Genomic DNA, 24,496 nt, shown 5'->3' on the forward strand with positions numbered 1-24,496 from the left:
AAGTGAAATCAGGATTTTTTATCATCTAAAATATTGCCCAGTGTTTATGGAAAATCAGATAATCTGAAAGTTCGCTGGAAAAGACAATAGACTTTTTCAGACCGTATCTGTCAATTTACATCAGGGCTATTGAACTTCATCGACAACTGGGCCTGATGAAAAAAATCTTTAGCGCATTCGGGCCAAACCAGAATATTTTGTTAATGAAAAGCTACAGATATCGTGTTATAGTTGGCCCATGACATTTGTATTCCTACATAAATAAAACATTTGTGTTTATAGCTTTAATTTTTCATAAGGAAAAATCTCAACCTAGCAAAATAAATAAATAAATAAATAAATAAAATACAGGTAGGCCTAACTTGAGACAAAAATAAATAAATAAATAAATAAATAGTGCTTTCAAAATGGATCCATAAAAGAGAGTAGCTAAGTCAGACTGAAACAAATTTTTTTATTAAACAATAATAGTGAAGTTTGTTATAAATACAATGATCTAAACTTTTGACTTTTCCAATATCTTGACCAAATTATTGAATAGAACGTTTCTGTTTGTCCAAACTCATGCTTGTCAGTCGTCATGATTTAAGTTCTTTAATCTTCCCATTCCATCAAAATGACAGAAAATGATTTTTTGTGATATAACTTCTGAAACGGTCTAAGTAAGTGGCGCCACTGCATGGCACGAGACACTAGGCTCGTTCGAGATAAGCAAGTTCAGCGCAGAACCGATCACCGGTGATCAGCAGCAGGTGCATGCCAGTTAGAAATCTGTCTGACTTGCTGTGATGTCATGGTGACGTATGCCAAAAATGTCTCGTGAGAGCGAGGCGCACACAGTTGTAAGAGCCAGGCGGCGCAGTTGAATTTTTCCAGCTGTGCAAACTGCAAGCATGATGGGAAACGACTTGCTGACGGCACAGATTAATGCTCATTGGATTAAACAACCGTGATGTTTCGTTCTCTTCTTTTCATTTTATATCATTTATTTTATATTTAATATCATGTTTTATGTGTATAAATTAATTATGTGTATAAATTATACGTGAATATTCCCAACACTCTCACAGTTTGATCTCTGTATGGGATATGTGATTTTTAGCATATTTCTGAATTATCTAAAATACGTGTCTTCATGAAACTACAAATGGATGGAAAGACACATCTTATTGGCTACATTAAATAACAGGTACATTGAATGTATTTTCATCATATTTATTTTCATTTTAAAACAACAGAATTTATATCCACTTTATCAGCAACAGCGCATGAACATGAATCCTGCGATATCTCCCTTTGACCTTGTAGGTGTCTGATCCACCACGAGAAGTGAGAATTGTCCGACATGACAGCTCTTATTTCACTCCTCACCTGACAGCAGCCGTTTACTCTCGTCTACTTTCAAGGCGAGGCCTTTGGCATCTCTAAAGAGCCTACTGTAAAAATATGGCACATTGTCAGTCTAGCGCAAGTTTACAGAGAAACAATTGAAAAAGAGTGTGAGCAGATGCAAAACGTGTTCGGTGTCAACAGCCCCTGATAACGGGATGTGTTCACTTGAGTGGAAGAAATCTGCTCACAATGCTAGAGAGGTGCCACTTTGGGCCATTTCTGTAATACATAAAGCAAGTGTGTATTGTCTATCATTTCTTTCACTATACACGAGCAATATAATCTTAAATATGAGTGATATCCCAATGCCCAACGTATACAAAACGTGATAGTTTCTTACACTTTTGCTTACGCAGCCACAGAATTGACATCAAAGAAAGCATGCAATCTTCATGTGTAGACTGTTTGAAGTCTGAATGGAACATGATGTGATTTAAGCACTTAATCAAAACTTCAGCATTACCGACAAATTTTGAAGCACCAGATTCCTGCTTGTGGAAAACAGGACAGCCCCCTCCCAACAAAAATGAAATTGACGTATCCTTACCTAGCCGCAGATCAATGCGAAGTAGAGGGTGCATCCGCATCTGTAACTGTTGTCACCTTGTACTTTTCGCTGGAAGCAATTTTTCTCAGTGCGCTTGTCTTTCAAGAGTTTATCATAAAATGCAGAGCAGTTCAGTCCAAAATCAAGACGTACGAAAAGCATGGCCTTCATGACTGTTACATTGAGTCAAGATTTATCCGGTGTTGATGCTGCATTCATTAATGAGAACACACGCTCCACAGATGCAGATGTCCCAGGCAGGCATAAAACAAACTCCACGACTTTGGCCAAGACTCCGAAGTTGATGGTCTTGCTCTCCAGCTCACGAAAAACGTCTGTCCATCTCTCAGACATGGCAGTCTTATTCATGTTCCACTCAGTGATGCGACGAGTGACAATGTTTTTGCGCAAGCCCACTCATCAAAGAGCGTGGTTTTGTCAAGCAAACTGAGAGTTAGAGGCTGCTCTGAATGTCTTTTCCATTCTGGGATGTGTCTCAGTAGGGCACTCTCAAGTTTTTCTGTGTTCTCCAATGAGCGGCTCCAATTTTGGAGGTAATCCACCGATGCTGAATAAAAGTTTCTCACTGCACAAAAGAAAGCATACGCTCGCATGTCACCAGCTTCAACCAGGGGTGCCCTGGTTGTAGCTGGTGACATGCGAGCATATGCTTTTTAATGCCAGAGGGTATGAATGGTTCCTCCAGCCTGGCCTGCAAGACTTTTCTCAGGTCATGAATGTACAAAGCTATGGCCATGCACAACAGAATGATAAGCAACCTTGTCAGATTCTGAACTTTACTTCACAAAAAAATCTCTAACACTTGGTGTGGAACACTTACTTTTAGCAGCATCCACATGCTTTTTTGTATGAACATGCTGCGTGATGTCGGTGCGGCCTCCATGGGCAATGGAAAAGTTTACTAGGCACTGTCTGTGACTTTTTTGAAATGTAAACTCTTTTTGAAGATCCCCATTAAATGTACACTACCATTCGAAAGTTTGGGGTCACTTGCCTGAAATGTTTCTCATGATCTTCAAAACCTTTTCATCTGAAGGCATATGCTTAAATGTTTGAAATTAGTTTTGTAGACAAAAATATAATTGTGCTAACATATTTAATTACAAAACTAAAAATGTAAAAAAAAAAAAAAAAAAAAAGTTTTTGAAATGGATGACTTGGACCGAATAATTAAGAAAAGCAGCCAATATGTGCCCAGCATATAGATGGGAACTCCTTCAATACTGTTTAAGAAGCATCCCAGGGTGAATGCCAAGAGTACATGTCTGCAAATTCTAGGCAAAGTGTGGCCACTTTGAAGATGCTAAAATATAACAGTTTTTATTTATTAAAGGATTTTTTTTTTTAGTCACAATTTAATTCCCATATTTCCATTTCTATTATTCCATAGTTGTGATGACTTTACTACTATTCTAAAATGTAAAAAAAGAATGAGTAAGTGACCCTAAACTTTTGAACGGTAGTGTACATGCTAGCCTCCTTGACATTTTTCCAGCTGCAATTTCATCTGTGTGCTCTTTCAAACTGACTCTTCAATCAGTTCACTAAATGGACATCTATTGATAGGGGATTGTGATTGGATAGTTTAATCCAATCATGTACTTCAAATAACATGGTGTGATTTTATTGAGTTCACAAGCCATATCCTTGGCTACCTTTGATTAAAATACTCACGTGACTGAGAAAGCCACATAGGCGATAGAGAAATTTTAGGAGAGGGGAAATACAGGACAAAACACGTTTTTTTCAGAATAAGTCGGGACACTAGAAAAAGTACTTAAAACGGGACTGTCCTGGGAAAAACGGAACTTCTGGCCACCCTACTCATGACAGATGTAAGTGCTTTCAGCTCACAGTGATTAGCTGGCGTCTGGTGTTTTCCACTTCCCATTCACAGAAAGCTGATACTTTTACGCTCTCGGCCGTTGTCCATACTTGCTCTGCACGCTACTCTGTTAATCCTACAGTCCCACTCGTGAGCTGAAAACGGCTGCTCAGCTATGCTCAACTTGCGCCACTGGACAAGTACTGTTAGACAACTTGCAACCTCATGAGGGCCACTGATCATTTTATATGGGCCGGATTTGGCCCGCGGGCCGCCAGCTGAATAGGCCTGATTTACATTCATGTGTTGACGGACGGCTCTTGACCTATCCAATATGGCGGACGCACCAACGTATCGCGGTCCATAGAAACAGCTGCTAATAAGGTATCTATGTATAGATATCTATGATTTCATCTATATTGCTCTGAGACCGTTTGGAGTGTTCAAACGAACTAGGTGTGAAGGTGAAAACTAACGAAATCTAAACTAAACTGGAACAACAAACTGAAAATAAAAACTAAATTAAAAGCTAAAAACGATAAAATGCCTGGTTTGGATCTCACATAAAAAAATAAAAACAGCACTAGACATCCCTAAAAAGTTATCAACTTTGGACACCCTATAATACTAAAACTAAAACTAAATAAAACTAAACTGGAATGACAAATTGAAAATAAAAACAAAACATCAAAATGATAATATCCCTGGTTTGAATCTTACATGAAATAACAATAAATTCATTTTCATAACTCCAAAACTAACACACAAAAAAAAAAAAAAAAAAATATATATATATATATAAATAATTTTGGTTTTAGTAGCATAGAATAAAATAAAATTAGAAAAATAAAAATGCCAGATTGCGGTAACACTAGATAGCCCTAAGAACTCAGCATATTTAAAATATATAAATTAATTTTGGCCTAAAATACTAAACTAAAACAAAACTGAAGCTAAAAAAAATGTTTAAAAAAAAAAAAAAAAAAAAAAAGAGCTAAAACTAAACTAAAACCAACAGTCATTGCTTAAGAGTTAAAACTAAGAAAAACTAAATTAGAATGGAATTAACAAAAAATAAATGGGAATGGCAAATTGAAAATAAAAACTAAATTATAACACTGGACAGCCCTAAGAAATTAAACAAAGTTAAGCATATTTAAATGACATCAGTTAAGGCTTTGGTGTCCCTAAAATACTAAACAAACAAACAACAAAAAAATCTTAAACGAAAGTTAAAACCTAGCGAATTCTAAATTGAAATTTAAGTAGAAATAATACAAACTAAAAGTTCAAAACTATAATATCCCTGCAACACAGAATGCTGTGTCATTGGAGAAAGACAATGGAGTATCTGCAAGAATGAGAGAGATGAAAAGACACAATTAGACGTCCTGCTGGGGTGAGGAAGGAGGAAGATATTCCAGGCTCAAGCTCTCAGGGTGTTTCAGCGGGTGTAGTGAGCGTCTCCACCAGGAAACGCAACACTCACGCAGATCTGTCACTTGTCTTTTCCCGTCTCCAGCAGACCTCCTTCCTGTCGATGGGTACCGCTGGCTGAGAGCAAGCCATGGCCTGAGTGGGTGAGAGGCTCCCATAGAGGGGAAGAGAAAGCAGCTAGTGAAAGTGTGTGTGTGACGTGATTAGACACACACGGTACTAGAACACTGAACGTGCCATGGAGTTTGCAGCCACAAAGCTGCCTGCCACTGATCGCGCCCGTGACAGTCTTGACAGTGTGTTAAACACAGCGCTCGGAATAGCACCGGCAGCATTCGTAAGGTTTTAATGACTGAAACATGTAATCACTGCGGTTACAAATGATCTCAAAGCTTCTGACTGCAGAGTCTTCTTGTTGCTTCGTATTGTCCTCTTCTGTACAACCGTAAGTAAGGGCAGCATGGACCCACGGAGTGCTCACTAACCCCTAATAAAAACTGAACACCAAAATGCCAAGTGCTTGCCCAAAATCACAAGCTCCAATCAACACATTTTCGTCCTCCGCCGGCCAGATTGAGGTGAAAACCTACGTGACCACGAGGACTTATAGCGCATTGGGAATTGGGCATTCCAAATTGGGTGAAAAAGGGGGAAAATCCCCCCCCCCAAAAAGCTAAACATACAGCAAGAATTTTAACAGAACGCAGCTGTCTCCAGACGCATTAAGTTTTTTTCACACCATCCAAAAAATGCAGTGCGAGAGACAGCGCAATGGTCAAAGATATCCAAATAGCACATGTTCACATAGCAAACCAATTGAACAGTGCAGATGGTCTGATTGCATTACATGATAGTCAGATTGTCTCTTTCTTTCTGAGAGGCTGTCTTGGTCTTAAGACCAACATAGTCATAACATTAACATAAACATAAACGTGGTCTTGGACCTGGTTGTGTCTTGGTCTGAATCAGGGTCTCGACTTCTGGGGCTCTATATTAAGAGCGTTAAGCGCAGCACTATGCAATACCTCATGCACGGAAAAAGTCAGTGGGCATGACCATGAAGTTTTGCCGCTAAGTGTAGGCGCAAGTGGTTTTGATGAAATTGTGCGCACAAAGCGCTAATGGGCTGGGTCAAGTACAATTTAAATCTGAGGTTCCATTCCCTGTCAAGCACCAGCAGAGGTGGACCTATGGGACAGGCAAGCCAGGCAAGTATTTCACTGCAATGACACTTGAAACCAATGATGGGCAATGATTAGCAGACTAGAATGAATTTTTTTTTTAAAAACCTTAGAGGGGTTTAGCTACAAATTCAAGTAAGAGCAGAATTTAAAATGTTGCGAGTCACAAAATATTCATGAGATCAGGCTGCATGTTTTGAATGTTAAAAATTCTGTGATACCCCCCTAGAGGGGCCCCCATTCCTTTAGCTACTAATTCAAGTAAGAGCGGGATGCAGGAATCATGAAGAGGACATCCGATGTACCAATCTGGGAGTCAGAAGAGGAAAAAAGAAAGAGGTGGAGGAGAAAGCATGACAGTGCTGACTGGTACAGAATCTGTAATATTTAATGAATTATCCTTTCTCATGAAAAGATTGCCAACGGCCGTGTGATTCACGATCGGTACCGTTTACATTCTCTTCACTTTATTCTACATACAATTCTTATTTAATCGCAACAAACTATACATCATTAGAAAGGCGTAATCTCCAGATTTGATATTTCACCACTGTTTTATGATATACATTTTACAGTAAAAGTAATTCCTTAAGTTATATTAGGAGTACACATCTGACATGCAAAATCAAAATGAGAGTTTTGGACATAAACATAATAAAGACACACGTTCATTCAAGCGAGTAAGCTCTCCTCTTTTTGTCATTGCGAGGCTTCAGTAAACAACGTCCATTAGAAGTTGTAGTCCAAATATGTGTGCATTTAAGACAATTTTATGGATTCTCATATGTTTACTTCACATTTCTTTAGAAAACATTGGATTGTCATTCAGTTTTCCTCAATTATGTGACTCTCATGCTGTTACATATGTACAGAAAGAGAGGGGCATATACACAGAGCAGCCACAACATTAAAACCACCTGCCTAATATTGTGTAGGCCCCCCTCGTGCTGCAAAAACAGCGCCAACCCGCATCTAAGAACAGCATTATGAGATGCTATTCTTCTCATCCCGATTGTATAGAGTAGTTATCTTCGTTATCGTAGACTTTGTCAGTTCGAAGCAGTCTGGCCATTCTCTGTTGACCTCTCTCATCAACAAGACATTTCATCCACAGAACTGCCGCTCACTGGATGTTTTTTGTTTTTGGCACCATTCTGAGTAAATTCCAGAGACTGTTGTGTGTGAAAATCCCAGGAGATCAGCAGTTACAGAAATACTCAAACCAGCCCGTCTGGCACCGTCTGGCACCTGACAGACAACAGTGATTGTCAGGAACAAAATTTGATGTTCCACTATATTTTCAGAGTTTGGATATGAACTTTATTATCACCTGCTTGTGGAATCTCCAAACTGTAAATGCAGGAATAGAGGTTAGACTTTGTGCTGAGAATAGAGGCGCTTTGCGCCACCTCATTTACATACCATACACCCACAGGTCACACGTATACAACCACAGATAGATTAACACTCCCACCCAAGCCCACTTGCACTTTGTGCTCTCACGAAAATTAGATAAGGGGTCAGTCCATCTGAAGTGGTCCAATAATTGTAAAGTTGGTTGCTTGTCCATTTTTAATTTTCTTAATATTTTTTTAGTGATTACCTCTATGTATTGGTATTGAAAAACCACCATTTTTTTTATTTTATTTTACTTGGTTTAACCATGGAGGCCATCTTTGTGTCATGGCACGTGACAAATTTTGGATATACAGATGTTTACAGAAACCTCAATATCTCAGCTCAGGATGGTCCTAGCTCCTTGGAACAAAAACCGGTCTCAAGAGCATATTACAAGGTACATGAACATGCAGTATATAAACATTTTGCACATTCTTGCTCCTGAGATTTAGAACTTAAGCCCTAATGTAATGATCAAGATTGCTGAAAGTTAGGTAAAAATAGTGTGATGGAGAACATTTCAGGTTTGAGACTTCTCTTATTTTGTTTATGGGGGTGAGAAAGTACTATTATTTTTTTACATTTCCCCTCATTTTCAGGTTCTCTCTGGTAGAGATCAGTTTTTGTTCCAAGGAGCTAGCACCATCTTGAGCTGAGACACTGAGGTTTCCGTAAACATCTTTATAACGAAAATTTGCCATGCGCCATGACAAAGATTGCCACCGTGGTTAAACATAGAAAAAAAATAATAAATTATAAAAAAATAAACTGTGGTTTTGTAATACCAATACATAGAGGTAATCACTCCAAAAAAAATTGGAAAATTAAAAAGGGTCAAGCAACCTATGTTGGACCACTTGAGATGGATTAATCCTAAAACGTTGCATTGCACTGTGCCTAGCGCAGTCACGAAAATAGAGACCCTGATCACAGAAAAGGCTGCAGTCTACTGTCAACATACTTGAGATGATAATTACCTCAACTACAGGTCGGCAAGGCATCTTGACCATTACAGAGAATTTACAAAAATTCCAAGATACTGAATAGCTACCTGGCTACTGTTAAAGGAATTCTGCAATAAATTCAGCTTTACTCCATTTTAGATCATTCAAATGGACAGCCTGGGTTTTGGACTGACAGGTCTTGGCCTAGATCAGTGTTTCCCAATCCTGTTTCTGGAGCTGCCCCCAACAGTATAGATTTCGGATGTATCCCTTATCTGACACACCTGATTCAAGTTATGAAGGCTCCACAAACAAGCTAAGAGTTGAATCATGTGTGAAATACAAAATCAACAGATAAACAATAAACACAGTGTAGGAACGTTGCATGCGACTCTCGCAAGAGTTTCCCCAGCCAGGCGATTCTTTTCTAGACGTGACCCATGATGGGGGCTCCAGGTACAGGGCCTTCAGCCTTCAGATGTGTAGTTTGGTCTGGGTGTTAAGGGGTCTGGTATTGGTCTGGATCTAAGTCTTGGAGGTTCTAGTCTTGACTTGGCCAGAATAAGCTGCTAAGTGGACCAGATTTTATGCTGACAGTCAAAAGTCTGGCTCTGTGAAACTAAAGGAAGCACTAGCCTGGCAAGAACAGGGCAATCATTCCTACCCCGGACAAAAGAGAAACAGTGAGAGAAAGCGTGAGCAGCACTGCTGTGCGTCTTAATAGCCCTATCAGAGCCGCCCAACATGTGGTCACCATCCTGAACCTGAGATGATCCTATAATGTCACTCTGTCACCAAGACGACAAATCCTCTCCGCTTTTGACTTCAGATGCTCTTTGTGTATCACAAAGAGAGAGGTAAAGGGAAAAACAGTTCTTCTTTTTTCTTCTCTCTTCTATGCACTGTGTATTCACCCAAATAACCCAGGCCTTGCATCCACTGTAATTGAATTTTTGATGGGTGGTGTTTTTTTTTTTTTTATGATGGCTTGTTAAAAATGAGAAAGTCCTTTTAAGAGAGTGTGTGCCGGGTTCTCTTGCCCTCTCTAGCATCACACGCTTGAAGAGGAGAAGGGCATAAAAAAGGGCCTTTTGTGCATTACCAGAAACTAATTTTCCCCGTGGATAAAAGGCAGAAGGGGGGAAAATACTCCTGGCCTCCCCCACCCCCTCCTACGGAGCTTTTCATTGTCACCGTGCTGAACTCCTGGGCTCTGGAAGAAAAGAGAGAAATTGCCACTGAAGAGACAGCAAAAGTGAGCTTGTTAGCACATTAGGAGTGAAGGGCTCGTGGTGGGCTTCAGGAACAGTCCCTGGTGGTGTGTTAATTCAGCACTCCGAACATGCTGGTGCTGATAGCCTCCAAATTGATCACTCCTGCTTGCCTATTTCATTCCCTCCTCCTACTCCCTCCAACTCCACCTCCACCTCTAGTAGAGGTGAGTTCAGAGAGATGTACGCTTCTAGAAAAAAGGACACGTTTTCACAATGTCAAAGTTATGTCAGGCACCTCGACTCCGACATCTCCTCTCTCACCAACATGGTGTCTGAATGAGTCCAACCAACGTTTTCAGGACAACAGCAGTAAATTGGCCATTTTCTGGGCCAATTGTGGTCAAAATCTGTGGAACGGATGTGAATATGGTAAGATTTGTTAAGCAGATCTGAAAGTACTGCACTCCCATTGGTTGCCATATAAAGCAATATATATATATATATACACTCTCCTGCCACTTTATTAGGTACACCTGTATATCTACTTATTCATGCGATTATCTAATCAGCCAATAGTGTTGCAGCAGTGTAATGTTTAAAATCATGCATATATGGCTCAGGAGCTTCAGTTTATGTTCACATCAACCATCAGAATGGGGAAAAATGTGATCTCAGTGATTTAGACAGTGGCATGATTGTTGGTTTCAGACAGGCTGGTCTGAGTATTTCTGTAACTGCTGATCTCCTGGGATTTTCATGTACAACAGTCTCTAGTGTGTAAAGAGAATGGTGTGAAAAACAAAAAAATATCCAGCGAGCAGTAGTCATGTGGACGAAAACGGCTTGTTAATGACAGAGGTCAGAGGAGAATGGCCATACTGGTCCAAGCTGACAAGAAGATGACAGTAACCCAAATAAACATGCGTTACAACAGTGCTATGCAGAAAAGCCTTTCTGAACGTACAACACGTCGAACATCGAGGCGGATGGGCTACAGCAGCAGAAGACCCATCCGGGTACCACTACTGTCAGCTTAGAACAGGAAACTGAGGCTGCAGTTGGCACAGGCTTACCAAGATTGGACAGTAGACGATTGAAAAAACATTGCCTGGTCTGACAAATCTAGATTTCTGCTGAGGTATACAAATGGTAGGCCCACTGCAGCCTCACTTTTCTGTTCTTGGCTGACAGAAGTGGAACCCAACGGGGTCTTCCGCTGTTGTAGTCCATCCACCTCAAAGTTCGACATGTTGTGCATTTTGAGATGCTATTCTGCTCACTACAATTTTCCAGAGTGGTTATCTGAGTTACCGTAGCCTTTCTGTCAGCTCGAACCAGTCTGGCCATTCTCCTCTGACCTCTGTCATTAACAAGCAGTTTTCACCTTCTCTTTATACTCTAGAGACTCTAAATCACTGAGATCACATTTTACCCCATTCTGATGGTTGATTAACTGAAGCTTCTTACCCATTTGCATGATTTTATACATTACATTGCTTCCACACGATTGGCTGATTAGATAATCGCATGAATAATGTACATGTGTACCTAATAAAGTGGCCGGTGAGTGTAATTCTGCTCATCGATATCTGCTTTACTTGCTACTACGTGCCTCAAACAAATCTCTGAATATCTTTAAAAGATTTGATGTCACTAACCTGGCAAACTTTAGCAAATCCAGTTATAATGTTGTCCTCAAAAGCGCTTGTTGTATCAACCTGGAACCATGTGATTACGAATGTTTTCAGGCTAATAAAAAGTATTGTGTGATTTTACTCATGGAAGTTCCCTCAAACCAACAGATTAGTTCTTACTAACTGTGTTTGAGTTTTGTGTGCAATATGCATCAGACGATTATAGTGCGCGGATTGCAAGACTAATGCAATTAGTAGACACTTTTCCAAAGCGACAACATGCATTCAAGACATACACAAAGCTATACAGTTTGTGTTCCCTGGGAATCAAACCCATGACACTGGCATGGCTAGCACCATGCAAATAGCATCAGTTGAGCTACAGGAACCCCAGAATAACCTACAGGAACCATACCAATGACCTCCAAGACATAAAGAAGCAACACCACACTAATCTCCACTTCTGGCACAATAACGAATACGATCACCATGGCAACAATTCGTCACCATTATCAGAATTAAGCTAAAAATGGATGACATTTGTCAGTGAGTATTCTACGACACACTGCACTATAGTGAACCGATGTTTAAATGAATCATAAAATACTGAGAATTGTTTTTTTTTTTTTTTTAAAGAGACCATCTCAAAGGACACGTGTGTTTGGAACCAGGTAGTTCTGGGACAACAAAAGGTGTTGTCAGATGTGTGACAGCACAAGGATGACACACAGCCAAATGCAGCCAATATCTCCACTCAGAGAGCGCAGCTATTCCCTTCTCTCGCCTTGCAAATTAACACAGCACAGTAGCTGACAAAGATGGTGAGAACACGGTCCCAAATCACAGACACACACACAGCTCATTTAAATTACACACATCCTCAGTCATTTTCTCCACATGGTGTGGTTGTTATTATCTGTGCTGAGAATTCCTCCATAGGACATCTTTGGCACCTTTCAAAAGAAACCCAGAACAGGATCTGCAGCCCCACAGAGAGAACAACTGTTCGGCTGCCGAGCGGCTCTGGTATCCCCACACAAAACACAGCGGGATGTGCATGAAGGAGTCCACTCACTAAAACCACAGGGTCTCCACAGGTGCTTTTGTTGAGACACATCTGTCAAACCCTGTGAGAAATCACTTAGCCAATATACAGTAGTTTTCAGAACACCAGTCTCACCTCTTTAATAGAGCGCTTAAGAGTTCATGTAGACTTTAAACTCTTGCGATTAAGATCTGACATCGGCCCAACAATCTAATCTGATCTAACAAACTTCATACACTAAAAACATTGAAAGAAAATATTGAAGAAATCAATAAGTGCTTTTCCAACATCAGGCTAAACGGTTCCAGCAGCATTTCCACTTGAGCACGGTTTGGCACAGTACGATTTAAAAAGTTCCTGGCCTGGAATTCTCAGCATGGTTAGCTACAGAGAACTGTTCTGGTGGAGCAGCTTTAATGACATGGCGACTCATGACTGGTCATCTGCCCAGTCAATCCATTGTTATCCTGATTTCACATCACCACAGTGGAAAAAGAAACCGTAACAGTGCCAGTAAGCCTGGATTGGTACGGAACGGCATGGTTAAGCAATAAGAACCATTCAGCCCGATGGTGGAAAAGAGGCTTAAATGTTGACAAACAAAATCCAGAATGCTTGACATATTTAAAGCTAAAGTGTGTAGTTCTGCACTACTAGTGTCACCAAATGGAATTGCAAAAATAATCACAGTTTTCAAACCGATTCCCAAACATTCCCTCCGTCTTTCATTGGTTGCACAAACATAATCCCCCCCCAAAACTCACACCATTGGTTGAGTCATATTTGTGTCAGGCAGGTCAGGATGCTCAAACAAACAGGAGAATGTGTTGATAGCGCCATAGAGCCACACTTTCACACTTTTGTAGTACAAAACTGATTACTTATAGTTGACTCTAAATATTAAGCTGCTATACAAGAATTATAACATTAAATATAACATTATGTTGTGTTCCGGTCATTTTGACTCAGACAACTTTTTTTTTTTTTTTTTAAGCTCAGTTCAATGAATCCTTTTATCAATAAAATATATTTTGGTAACACTTTACAATAAGTTTCCATTGGTTAGCATCAGTTAATGCATTAGGTATCATGAACTAACAATAAACGATATATTTTTTACATCATTTATTAATCTTTGTTAATGCAAGTTAATAAAAACACTATTGTTCATTGTTAGTTCACAGTGCATTAACTGTTAACAAATGCAACTTTAGATTAAAAAATGTATTGCTATATGTTGAAATTAACATTTTTTTTAAAAAAAATAAATGCTTAACAAGTATTGTTCATTGTTAGTTCATGTTAACTAATGTCATTAACTAATGTTAACAAATGGAACCTTATTGTAAAATGTTACCTATATATATGTATATATATATATATTTTAAATATGTTCAAAAAGGAGTACAAAATCTGTCATAATCACTAAAAGAAGTTGATAAAAAAATCTAATGCAATATCTTGTGATAACATATGCAATATGACAGATTTATAAACAATCTTAGTGGGCCGGTCATTTTTGACCTGGACCACAAAATGAACAGCACAAGGGTTATAAAAAATAAATAAAAAAAACCACACATCAGCTTTAAGAGAGTAACATTTATCATATGAAAACCTAAACAAATGAATTCAGTTACCAAGATCTGAGTTGCCCAAATCCATTTCCAATTCTCTGAATGGAAATGCATCTGAGCCTTTACTTGACTGGATGCAGTGAGCGAGAGAGAGAGATCAGAAATGTGACAGAGAAAAACATCACACAAATAATCAAATTTGAGGAGTTTACAGAGTATAATTACAGAAATCTATGTGTGCCCTGAAGTGCAGACTAATCGGTTTATTTTTCCATCTGATGCCTGCTGATATCGCGGCCCTAACAGTGATTTTATTAGCGAGGCACAGTGCAGCGGCTGGCTGCCATAGCCCCATCATTATTGCCAATGTCTCTGCGTGGCGCGAGCAGATGAGAGGGGAGATAGCCGAGGCTAATGCACTGTTGCCTGGGGATCCAAGACACTGATCTGGGCCTGGGCTCCAGCGTCACAGCCTCTCCTATTAATCTCCGCTGAAACCAAATTGGAGGGCTCGTGAAATACAGCCGCGAGTATGGCCGGCCGGATTTATCGCCCTGTGTCCTGTTCCTGCACCCCGGGGGGAAAGTGATGTGCATGCTGGCGTTGCAAATGCAACATTTATTTAACATTCACGATGCACAAGTCAGTGCTAATGCTATCACAGAGAGGCACACGCACAACGGGCCACACGTACATGGCAGTCCTGATTAGTATGAATGAGTGAAGGTGGGCTGGCCATCTGCCTCCATGCATGTCTTTTCTTTTTAAGCAGTAACCTGATTTTGTGGTTCTAGGGAAAGCGGAGATTTTTACCACTGCTTTCCAATGCCGTGGCTATTAACGCCGGGTTCACACATCCTCCGTGAGCAGCACGTTTTCGTTTTGGCGCCCATATTAACAGATGACACCATTTACACTGCAAGCGTGAGTCACGAGGTGACACGTCCCAGAAGCAGCAGTGAGCAGATAGTTTCGGCGGTGAGCCTATTTTTGCCACGCGGCTCACGCTGAGCTCAACGGCTGGGGTGCAGTACAATACTAAAATAATCAGGAGATTATTGAAAAGACACAAAAGCAAATCAAAATTATTCAAACCGAACCTATAGTACACTACGATTTATATGTCTGCATGTAAGTAAACAGAATAAAATAACTTAATAAAGGAAGAATTAATAAACTGCCGGACCTTTTTCCATTTTGTGTATATAGGTGTACAATATAGACACAAAATTAACCAATCACGACAAAGTGTGCTGATAAAGATGAAGTGCACGTGACTGCCTACTGTTGTACTTGAAGCAGCAATAACCTAAGCTTATTATGACCTTATTAAAGAAAAAATTTGGCATAGGACACCATAGATAACTTTATTTTCTGTGCAGAGGCACTGCTATTTCTCGCAGAAGAGACGCGGCCAATGTGAACGTCCAACATGACCGCCCTGCTCACGGAGGATGTGTGAACCCGCCGTAATTCTTAAAAATCACATTTAGTTTTGCAGAAACAGTCAAGGTCAGAATGGATGTGAAGGGCCCAACTTCATCATTAGAATCCTAGAAGGGACAGTTCATCCAAAGTAAAAAAAAACTGGCATCATTTTCTCACCCTCATGTTGTTCCAAACCTGTATGACTTATATTTCTTCTGTGGAACACAAAAGATGTTAGGCAGAATTATAGTCTCAGTCATCCTGCTAGACATCTCCTTTTCAATCTATTATATCTTATTCCATCTATCTATCCATCCATCCATCCATCCGAAATGGATCACAAGTAGTTTCGCGATGTGTCTCTGCTAGAACAAACGTATCTTAACCTTTGTGAGAAGCCTGCACCGCATCCTAAACACCTTGTAACAGTCTGCCCCACATTCCCCATTGCCATGCACCCCCAAGGAGCTTGTTGTTTACCAATCTATCCCAAGCAGGAGGGGGCCACACAACAACAGATCTGTTTTACACACTCTCCACCTCACTCATTCACACACGTCTTTGTTTGACTGACAGGAAAGTTCAGGATGAAACTGTTGGGAGTCAACAGGTCAAAACAGGAGAGGAGTAGTGGCTCTGTGATTGATTGACATATTAATGCCATCATTGGCCATTGGGGTGAACTGTGGCAGAAAAAAAACATACACGGACAGAAGTAGGTAGTGATGGGCGATACACCTAATTTTCTTTTCGATATTATATTAAGTACTATCCAGGCCAATATCGGCGACCGAAACCTCCATTCCATGGAATTTTTTTGCTGTGGATAGAGGATAAAATGGGCCATTATCAATTTAACATTAAATATTAAAGACATCATTTTTAACCCCTAAAGGGATAGTTCACACCAAAAAGAAAATTCTGTCATCATTTACTCATGAATAATTTACATGACATACTTCTGTGGAAAACAAAAGATGATGTTAGCCTCCGTCACCAGTCACTTTCGTTGTGTGGAAAAAAGATGTATAAAAGTGATTAATGACAAAGGCCGTCCGCCACTAACATTCTGCCAAACATCATCTTTTGTGTTCCACATAAGAAAGTCTGGGTTTGGAACAACATGAGCTTTTTCATTTTTGGGTGAACTATCCCTTTAACATGCCTAAACTGCAAATGATCAGAATTAATTTTTGTTTATCATTTATTAAAAACAAATTCAGAACAAGATTAATACTAAAAACTTACAATTTATATAAACTTATTAAGGGATAATGTACATTCATTCGGTTGTTATTGCACGATAAACTCCGACAAGGTGATCAGGACCCAGACGCGAAGCGGAGTGGTCTTGTATCACCCTGAAGGGATTTATTGTGCAATAACAACCAGCTGACATTACATTTTCCTGCTTATTACACGGATACCAAATAAATAAATACACGGAAATACATTTTTGATTTGCATTGAAATTATGTAATTTGAGAAGAAAGAAATGGCTGAACTGCTAAAATCCACCTCTGGCTTGCTTCGGAGTTCTTTTGGTATTTATTTTGTGAAAATGCTCATTATTTAGCCTATTACAAGACTACTAGCCAACTAAGCAAATAGATGGACATGAAACATTGATTTGCATTGAAATTGTGTAATTATGTGAGAAGAAATAAATCGCTGGAAACCTAAAATTCCACCTCCGGTTTGCGTCGGAGTTCGGTTGTTCATTTTTTAATTAATGAACATCTGACTGCTTAGTATGCGTCTTATTACAAGACTACTTGACAAGTAAATAAATAGATTTGATAAACAGATTTGAATTAAAATTATTTTATTAGCTTACTTGTTGAGATCACAGAGTGCTACGTGAAGCAGGAGAGATGCTCACAGACCCCGGATGTGCGGTCTGATTTGTGGAGCTGCGGTTGTTACAGAGCAATAATAGACCGCTACATGGTGTCATTGACCAATTAGAATAGAGTATTCCAGGCCGCCGTGTAATAATAACAAACATCACGCATGTCTCTGTAGTACACTATGGCAAGTGTTGCACCCTGAACTGCTAATGTTTCAGCATTTTTGTGCTTTACGATGCACAGAAGAAGAATTTTTTTTTTTAATTTTCATGTTAAAAAAAACTTCAATCAATTGTTAAAGGAATATTTCACCAAAAAATGAAAACCTCATTGGTTCTTGTGTCATGACATTTAGTCACTAGATGCGCAAGAACCAAAGAGGCTTGATGATATTAATGTATTGGATTTGTGCGCTGTTTACATGAGTTGATTGATAAATTGATTAGACATGACATAACTGCTAAAATTTTGGTCTGTTCAACATACAAATTTATTGTATGACTTCAGAAGACTTTGAATATGATGCACAAGTAACATGGACTACTTTGATGACACTTTTGAGAGTTTTTATGTGTTTTTAAGCTTTAAAGTGAGTCACTTTAAATTGCCATTGTATGGAAATCAGTGGTTGGAACATTCTTTAAAATATATCTGTTTGTATTCCGCAGAAGAAAGTCATTGGGGTTTACAATGACATGAGAGTGAGTACTGTAATCAATATTTTAATGTTAGGATCCCTAGTGATGGGTGTTGCTTGACTGGCTAACAGAGTAACGATACAGTCATAAGTGGTAGGAGCTCCGAGACAGAGCTATAACAATTACTAACACAAAATCTAGGAAAATAAAGAGATAAACAGAGACAGAGAAAGAAAAATGGGGAAAGCAATTAAGAATGACCCCACCCCCTTTCCACTTTTCTTCTTTGACGGGGCAATTAGTAAATAGTGCAAACCTTCCATCCCCCTTCACACACACCAGTAAGCCACATTGTTACTGGGACACAATAGGGCCCATTGTGGGAGTTGGCAGTGCGTGGCAGCACTGCCCGTTAGGCGTTTGGCTGTGTTTGCGTAGTGTGTGTGTAGGCTGCTCAAGCATAGGGACAAAAGGGGAAGCGCTGGCCTGCTGCTTCCATCAGCTCGTTTGCCTTTGGAAAAGCCAGTGTCAGAAGGTAGAAGGCTATGACCCAAAGCTCTACCACCCTCTCCACTATCACGCCCTGCCATATGCTGACCCCAGCAGCCCGGCACTTATCACTGCCAATCAGCAGCCAGCGGGCCTGCCCCCACTTTCATGCCAGAGTTGGCGCAGTCCCACACACCACTGGACTGGCACGGCCAATGGGGAAGCCGCTTAGCTTCTTTCCCCCTCCTCTAGTGCTGCATCCCCAAGCCTTGCAATCGACCACTGACAGATGGAAGATGGCCGTGACTCTTAGAGTTAGGCTTTTTCCTTATTCCGTCCTAGAGTCCAAGCCAACACCACCCAAACTCTCCCCAACCAACTCACACCCATGAGCCAGACAGATCAGATAATGAGGATTTCTCCTGGTGTAGGGGTTTACAAGCTTGAAGGACGAGATATAGGTCCACTCTATTCCAGGTTATAAGAAGGCTACCAGCTCTAGCGAAGAGCGATCTGGCAGTCTTGGGTCAAGAGTGGTCAACTAGCTCATTTTATCACTCAGTCCCAACATGGTGCCCTCAGAGACTGAGGCTGGTTGGAAGGCCCCAAGCTCAGGCTCTTTTTCACACATGGCCCTTGGATTACTCCTTCGCTATCTGCGGTTTAACCCTGTTGTTCTGTTTGCCCAGCATTCATAACACTGGCCCACGCCAGCTACCTGCTATCTGTGCCATTATTTCCATCCCTCCTACAGACATTAAGACCAAAGAGGCCCCTTTCTCTGTATTCCAGGCTCTAATTTCACAGTCATGCAGAATGAGGGATCTGTGCGGGGGGAGGCAGATGGACGCAGCCCCAGGCCAAGAGAAGGAACTGCAACTTTGAGTCAGGCACAAAAAAAGGGTTGGGGTGTCTTGGCTTCGAGAACGAGAGAAAAAGCGAGAGGAGAGAAAGAGTGAGAAACAGATGAAAAGAAAAATTAAATGAGTGAAGAGAAATCGTCAACGTGTGCGTTTACAAAAGCACATGCATCTCCCGTGGTTCCTCTTTTTATATGTGTTTTAAAAAGGTAGAAAAGGAAATTTGTGTGATTAAGCTTGACAAAAGGCAGCCTAAAGACTAAAGAAACAAAACAAAAAAAAACTAGATCACTTACTTTACGATGCGTGTTGTGTGTCTCTACTGTGCTAAAGAGGGATCTCAGGTTTTCACGTGTCAGTCAATTGCTACGTTTGTTGCTGGTGCATCATTTGAACATTTTAAATTAGGACTTCTTTAGGAAGAAAAGCACTTCATGTGTATCCATGCAAAATTTAACCGTCTCTGTTTTGCTAAAATAAAGGCGATGAACCATGGCTCTGCATGCAATTTACTCTGGGAAGAAGAAAATAAGCTTGATTATAACCCGCTTGGCACAGTGGAGGCCTTGAAAACCAATGTATTCTTTTCAGGTGTAACTACCTCCACTTCTTTCCAATTACAAAAACTGACACAAAAACTGACTGACAAAATGCAGTTATCTTAATTTTTTGCCCCATGACCAAAGCAGGGGGAAATTATTTCCCTGACATTCACATTTCACATTGTTCAAGTTGCCATAGAACAATGGTATCTTCTTATTATAGGAACAATACGGGCATGTATGACTTTCTTACATGAAACACAAAAGTCGAAGTTAAACAGAATTTTAATGTCGTTTTTTTTCTCCATTCAATGAAAAGTTAATGGAAAGCTCCAAATATGCACCATAAAACCATAAAAATCACCAGCAGACAACCAATATGCATTTTTACTGCTTAAAATATTAGTCCACTTACATAACATTTGAGATATTCAATAAGCAAACAGCTGATTTAGATTAAATAAGTTACTTACTGCATTAAAAAAAGGAAATACAAATTTTAGAATTTGTATATCCATTCACATACTACCAGTATGCACTGCACTGGTGGCGAGACAGGGTCCAGTTTGTCCTGTTAGATACAGTTATCTTGTTCATTTCTAAGATCATGATTAGATCATATTTGGCCTAATTTGCAACAGTGGTTGTGCTTTGGAAATTAAAACCCATAAACATTAAGTGACCGTGGCAAAAGTTTGCAAAATGAAATTACGTGCTTCATCACACGTTTCGATTCGGTTTCCTCGTGAAATATCCAGCAGGAGGCGCTAAAACAGAGTTAAATGGTGCCGTAATTAGACAAGGTTTTTAAGGTGAATATTAGATGAAGGTTTTAATAAGTAAAATGTACCTCCCTAACCTAAAACTTTAACCTAAACCTAACCAATTGTGTTCTAAATGCAAATGAGAGATGAAGAAAACAGACATCCTTACCCTTTACTTTTTTTGCATTGTGAAAAGTTCAAATCTACTGAAGGGTTTGATTTTAGATCCCCACACCGGTCTAAAAAGGGGGGGAGTGAAAGGGTGAATATTCAATTCCTTTTTTCTCTTACAAGTTATATCTAATCTTTTATCATCCTCATTTATTCTTATTATATTAATCAATGTCCTATTTTCCTTTTATAATAAGGTGCAAGTAACATGTATGTAATCTGAGGGGTGCCTGAAGGTCTGATGCCAGGAATGCAATAACAGTGATTGTGTGACTTTGCCATAGTCAAAAACCTCAAGGATTTTAATTGCTCTCCTTGGTACCTTCTTGATGGAGCAAAAAAGGAGTAGGTATAACTGATAGCTAACCCATGACATCTGCACATAAGTTCTGTAAAACCAATGTTGGGAACTTGATTAATGTTATGGCTAACTAATTACTGTTTGCACGAAGGTGGAAACAGACCATTTTTGTAATGTGCTAAAATGTTTGAAGTGACCTATCAGAATCTTAGAAAGTGTTGTACTGTGACACCTAATTTAATTTGCATATGACTATAATTGCTTGTGAATGTTTTTGAATGGGTACTTTTTTTCTTTCTCTTTTTGCTGCTGCTTCTCCTTCTGTTTTCTGAACTACTGGATCCCACTGATCTTGGACATCTAAAGAATCTGCAATAATCCTTTGGAAATGGGCATTATCAGCTCAATTTAAGCAAAGCACCCATTGAAAGCATTCTTCCCATCCTTTCCTTGGGTGCCAAAAAATCCCTGAAGTGCCGTCAACGAGCGTTTGTTTTTAAATAGTATCTTCATCTACTGTATATTCCAAGTCTTTCAGTCTTTGTGTTCGTGAAAGAAAGTCATACAGGTTTGGAATAAAACGAGGGTGAGTAAATGATGACAGAGCTTTAATTTTTATGCTAACTAACCCTTTACTCATGGCTTGCTCCTTGCGGGGCTTAAACCAGCAACCTTCCGGTTACAAGCTCTGCACTTTCACCACTACACCACACTTTCCCATCAGTAATTGCTTCAGTGATATGAGGATTTTAAAGGGATAATTAGGTTACATCACTCTCTTTCTCTGTGCAATGACTGCATGTGGCGACGCCATCAACAGGTAAGCAGGAGATACTGTGACTTCCTTCCTCGCATCCCTGGGGTCCTTTCTGTCCCACAGCCTGCTTCATTTCAGGAGAGCAGCTCGTCTGGCACATGGATCTTCTAATCACTGCTAGCCTGCCATCCATCCCTCACAGTCATCAATTATTTGCACAGGACAGAGAGTAAAGAGGGTGCGAAAGTGCTTAAAGAGGAAAAAAAGGGAGAGATAGTTTCAAAATAAAGGGAATCAGACTGAAAGAAAAACAGACAGAGAGACAGAGAAGAGAAAGACACAGAGAGAGAGAGATGGAAAAGGTCTGAAGAGACATCCGTCGATAATGACAGATTACTGTAATTCAGGCTGTCAGGAGCATCGACCTGTGAGGCTCACGCCAATCAATATCTCAGTCCACTATCGAGCTCCACGTAGGCACACAGATGGGCGAGATTGCTGTGAGCGAAAGACTCAAGCTGAGCCAAACAATCTCTCTTGCTTGGAGGACATGGCAGATGAGAACCACCCCCCCCCTCATTTTTACCCCTCCTCTGTGTCTTTGTTTTCTGGAAGTATCATTTCTTTGATAAGAAAGGAGTACTTTTAATGAGGGGATTAAAGGCCCCAGCTGGATTAGCTATGCACCAATTTAGGTGGAAACAAGCCAGAGATGCTGAAATTGGACATTAACATTTTTATTATGGACTACATATGACTTGGGTCCCTCCTTTAATGTAAATCTGTGGAATTTCTTTCACCCATTTTATCATCCACAGAGAGAAAAATCACAAGTCTGATCACTTAGAAAAGTAATAGAACAGCTCTCCTCAACAAGCCAGATGATTTCAGGTATCATTTATGACTGTTGCACAAACGGTGTGGGATGAGTTCAATATGTCCCAAAGTCTATTTACTTAAAACGTAGGCTTGGAGATTTAACCAAAAATTTTTTTTAAATAAAATAAAGAAAACTAACTCCCAAGTACAAGCAAAAGTTGTACCAGTACTGATGTACTTTTTAAGCTATTCAGGTGAAATTAGCTATGAAATTGTATTTTATTATAAGTAGCGACATATGTTGTTCTATGACATGATAATGACCGAAGATGCCGAAATAACCCAAACAATAAGACTGAGAACTATGGCAGAGACTGAGAGCGAGCAGAGAGAGAGAGAGAAACTGGCAAATTGTCAGAGAAGCATTTAAAAAGCAAATGGCTCTGCATGACGGTTAGCAGGCATTGAAGGGTGATCACCTGCCTGGCTGGGTGAGCAGAGAGCAGTGCTCAACATGTGAAGAGCTGAGAAATAAGACATCAATAATTATCGAGCAGCTCTACCTGCTCCTGTTCCTGCTCCGGGCCACAGCCCAACCTGACCATTCAACAGACAATCTGTACATATGTGAGCCAGGTTTGAGTGACAGGGAGAGCAGGTGGAAAATGAACCAAACCGTTGGCTGATTAATCATTCTCACATACACATACATGCATGCCTGCACAATAAACAAAACACAGTCAATAGGCAATCATTACAGAGTAGATTACTGAGACCAACTCATTTATCTGAATTTTTTCCTATGTGTTTCTTTAGCTATGATATTATTAGTGGCACTTATTTAATAAGTGTGCTTTGCTTTAGCTGATAGAGAGCTTGCATTGTAAAACCCTTTCTTTAAAATTACCTACTTAAAAGCACCACTGCTATAGACACGCACATAAGGTCGGACACGCATCACATCTTATGTTGTTTTTTGAGCATCTTACCAAGAGTGTTGTGTTTTTAAAGGAACACCACTAAAAACAATGCGTTCCGAACACTCGCTCCACTGTGAACGAGCTTCTCTTATAGCACTTATGAGTGTGCAACCAACATCAAGATTTTCCATGAAAAATGACCTGCATTTCAAGTTGTTTCTCACCAAAACTTATCATATGCCTTTAGAAGACTTGGAATATGATGGAGTCACATGGTATGCACTGCCATTTTACTGATGAGATGGTAAGCAATTATTCATTAAAACATCTCCTTTTGTGTTCTGCATAAGAAAGTCATACAGGTTTCAAATGACATGAGGGTTAGTAAATTTAGATTCTTATCATTTTTGGGTGAATTATGTCAAGTTAAAAATATTTCCACTGAGTTCCATTCCACTGTCTTCCATCAAGGGTTTTTTTTAACATAAGAATTAATCTTATGTTAACGCCCCCTAAGAAACTCATCCGATCAGGACCGAGCCCTAATTATACGGGGCTTCCTTAAGACCGATTACTTGACTAGTCATTCAGTCAACCCATCGACTAGTAGGTTTTGAAAATATGCACAGTAGTGTACTGCAGTTTTGCACATCTCCACTTCTGTATGCTCCATAAAAATACCCATTCTACCACCTTAAACATGACAAAAGCAACCATCTACACTCATTAAAGTCTGGAAAAA

The 24,496-nt window shown here is 39.8% G+C and overlaps 1 protein-coding gene and 1 long non-coding RNA gene across 7 annotated transcripts in view; both read right to left on the reverse strand.

Moving 5' to 3' along the window:
* The window catches only part of LOC127454790 (ral GTPase-activating protein subunit alpha-1-like), a 100,616-nt gene that overhangs the window by 13,089 nt on the left and 63,031 nt on the right, over window positions 1-24,496 (reverse strand). The gene's annotated exons all lie outside the window — the stretch shown is intronic.
* Window positions 703-24,493, reverse strand: LOC127454793 (uncharacterized). The gene is made up of 3 exons (XR_007899605.1): window positions 22,029-24,493; window positions 1,940-2,525; window positions 703-1,436 (listed from the first exon to the last, which is right to left on the reverse strand). It is a non-coding gene; the product is annotated as an uncharacterized LOC127454793 (long non-coding RNA).

The sequence above is a fragment of the Myxocyprinus asiaticus genome, chromosome 17, assembly GCF_019703515.2.
Source record: "Myxocyprinus asiaticus isolate MX2 ecotype Aquarium Trade chromosome 17, UBuf_Myxa_2, whole genome shotgun sequence".
Classification (NCBI taxonomy): Eukaryota; Metazoa; Chordata; class Actinopteri; order Cypriniformes; family Catostomidae; genus Myxocyprinus; species Myxocyprinus asiaticus.